Source organism: Mixophyes fleayi, chromosome 1 (genome assembly GCF_038048845.1).
Source record: "Mixophyes fleayi isolate aMixFle1 chromosome 1, aMixFle1.hap1, whole genome shotgun sequence".
Taxonomy (NCBI): Eukaryota; Metazoa; Chordata; class Amphibia; order Anura; family Limnodynastidae; genus Mixophyes; species Mixophyes fleayi.
The window spans coordinates 62,743,037-62,746,528 of record NC_134402.1 but is presented as its reverse complement, the minus strand read 5'-3'; the positions used below and the strand labels follow the sequence as shown (position 1 = coordinate 62,746,528).

The window sequence follows — 3,492 nt, the reverse complement described above, 5'->3', positions numbered from 1 at the left end:
CTAAGGATCTGGATCCCCCCAGAGTTGTCATTTTGACATTTCTGTCCTTTAAAATCAAAGAACAAATTATTTCTACAAGTCATTTTCCTTTATCTACTATGTTGAAAGGCTCCAGGCTTCAAGTCTTCCAAGTAGCGGCTTCCTGGGTGTCCTCAGTCCTCAGCTACTTTACCCCTTTCACTTGTTCCCCAAACTTTTCCTTGCCTATGCTTATTTTCTCTGCCTTACACACTATTTTAATCGACTGACAAATTTGCTGGTTAGCCCTCCATATCCTCCTTCTTCCAGTACCCTAAATACACACCTCTCACTCACGTTCTTTACCTCCTTATATTCAACTATATCGTTGTCCTCCAAAAGATTCCCTATGCTGTTCTACTCCAACCACAGGTCCAAGCAGAATACTTATCCGTAGCTCCGTTCCACTCATTGTCTGATGGGCAATTCCTCATGTTTAAGTGTAAGGCAGGCTCTCAATACTTCACTTTTGTCAACATCTACACGTCCCTTCCTCATACTCTAAATCCCTCATTAAGCATGTTGATCTACTGTATGATGTGTCTCTGAATCTCTACAGCAGGTATGGCTAACTTGTGGCAATCCAAGTGTTGTGTTCCAGCATACCCTTCCAGCAATAAGCAGCTATATATTGTCAAAGCATGCTGGGGCTTGTAGTTTCACAACACCTGGAGTGCCACAGGTAAGCCAAGCCTGCATTTTTTGGGCACATGCATAGTAGGGAAATTGCATATTTTACTCTAATTAAATGGACTTGTTTCAACCGTATATAAGGTCTTTTTGCAAAAGATGGAGATGCCGGGGATTGAACCCGGGGCCTCATACATGCAAAGCATGCGCTCTACCACTGAGCTACATCCCCTTACATGTCTTTGCTAAATGCTACATACTGGACTCATGTCATATTAAAACCTCTACTTTACTATAGTACAGGGTATTACTTGGTTTATTAGTACATAGTATTACATTAGTACATAGTATTAGTATTACTAGTATTAGCAAAGCAAAATCCTCATAGTTCAGAGGAATCCTGTCTGATTTGTAATTGTATCAAAGAATTAAAAGCCTTGACACGCTTCTGTGCCACTTCATACTTTCTTTAGAAATTAATTACACTTTCTTGCATCCGATATTTAAGAATTGAATAGTCAATCCTTGGTAGCCAGGGCAAGATTAAGGGTCACATGGGCCAGGGGCTGAAAATGATAAAGGGCCTATTGTGAGAAGTGCCATCCCACTGGAGGTGTGGCCAGTGGTGTGCGGGTGTGGCCCGCTGTGTGTGGGCATGGCCACCACCAAGGAGGGCATATCTTGCATTTTCCTCCAACCACCTACATCTCCCTCACATCTTCCCTTATATACAGAGTGCACCACTAACTGGATCACACAGCATGTATGTAAAGTGAGGAGTGGAAATACGTCCCAGCTGTCCCTCATGCCGGGACAAGCTCCTGGCTGATCAGGATAGTCCCTTAAAATCAGGACTATCCTGATGGAATCTGGACAGTTGAGAGATAAAGGTATGTCATTTTATTGTCCATTGAAGATAAAGATACAAACAATGTTTATTTTTATTTATAAAGTACTTTAACAGAAACATTGAACAAAGTACAGGGTGCTGAAAGATGTAAAAAAAATAAAGCTTGAATCTACGTATAAATATATATAAATACACTGTCTATTATATGTATCTATATTGATCCTAATATATAAACATTCACTGTCTGCTTTATTAGTTATATCTGAACACTTGCTAGTTAATGCAAATATCTAATCAGCTAATCATGTGGCAGAAACTCAATGCATAAAAGCATGCAGACATCAGCGGCAGCTGGGCTGGAGGGCAGGGGGGCACCTGCTCCCCAGGCTGGTCTCATAGTGGACTAACTTGGGCTGGGTCACTGGGCCATCTGCATTTTTTTCCTTTAAAATGTTCCCAATAGGATGCTGAGTCGAGTCTTGCCCACCCCCCAGGCTAAAATTTGCCAGCACTTTCCTGGCAGACATGGTCACAAATTCCAATTGTAGTTCAGACACCACCAGAATGGAGAAGAAATGTGCTTGAAGTGACTTTTACTGTGGAATGATTGTTGGTTCCACACGAGTTGTTTCAGTACCTCAGGAACTGCTGATTTCTTGGAATTTTTACACACAACATTCTCTTAAGTTTACATGGAACTCAATTAACCATGGCTGGTATGCAGAAGAGCATCTCTGAATGCACAGCACATCCAACCTTGAAGTGGATGTGCTACAGCAGCAGAAGACCACACAGCACCCTTGTGACTGCCACACAATACACAGCACCCTTGTGACTGCCACACAATACACAGCACCCTTGTGACCACCACACACTACATAGCACCCTTGTGACCACCACACACTACATAGCACCCTTGTCACCACCACACAATACAGAGAGCAACCTTGTGACTACCATACAACACATAGCACCCTTGTCACCGCCACACAATACAGAGGGCAACCTTGTGACCATCATACAACACATTGCATCCTTACAGATAGCAAAATACAATTTTTATTGATACAAACTGTACAGTTAATGTGTGAGAATGTGATTATCAGCTTTTGGTCATTTTCATACCTTCTAACACCTCAAATGGCCAAAATGGAATGTATAAGATTTGTTATATATGACTATTCTTTCTTCAAGTGTTCATACATCTGAGCAGACTTAATACAAAATTCAATAGTCAAACACAGTGAACTGTCAGTGGCACCAGGGTATAATCTTCATCGAAAAAGTTGGTAATTTTGTTGTAAGAAATGGAACGGATCCTTATGCTTTAATACACATGGGCCATTCACACATGCATATTATTTTTTCACATATCCCTTGTTGGGTCTGTTGTCACATATTTGTTGTTGGGCCAGTTGTCACATGTCCCCTGTTGTCACCTATCCCGTTTAAAATGAATTGTTTTTACCTGTTGTAATGAGCGCCGCTGACCTCCATCTGGGACTGGGTGAAAGTTGGTACAGCATGAGTCACACACAGCAACTTTAGGCGCAGCCCCCACCCCAATCAGCAACAGGCAGCCTTGCGATTGGCTGCGTTACTCTCTAAAGACGGGACCACCCCGCACCGCTCATCACACTGAACCCCACCCCTCCCTGCGCCAGGTGCCCTTACAAAAAAATGTTTTTGGTTTTTTTCTCCTGGCTAGCCTGGACTTATTTCTGTGGAGAGGCCTTGGGCTGCAGCCCCATCAGACCCATTGTTAATCCGGCCCTGTCGGTAGCGATTAATTATCCACACACTGTGGATTCAGAAACCTAAATTCTTTACCTGTATTCTACCAATACATAATTAGCAGACAGTGATTCTCTGATAGACCAACATTATAGCATTTAGCTTGTAAAAGGGATCTGATACATTGCAATATTAATGGTGTATAAGTTGCCACATTAGTTTGGTGTTCTAGGCAACAGTCAATGGTATTTGTTTCATGC

The 3,492-nt window shown here is 42.2% G+C and overlaps 1 non-coding gene across 1 annotated transcript; it reads right to left on the bottom strand.

Moving 5' to 3' along the window:
- Positions 1-808: 808 nt before the first annotated feature.
- On the bottom strand, positions 809-880 carry TRNAA-UGC (transfer RNA alanine (anticodon UGC)). Its single transcript has one exon. It is a non-coding gene; the product is annotated as a tRNA-Ala (tRNA).
- Positions 881-3,492: the final 2,612 nt, after the last annotated feature.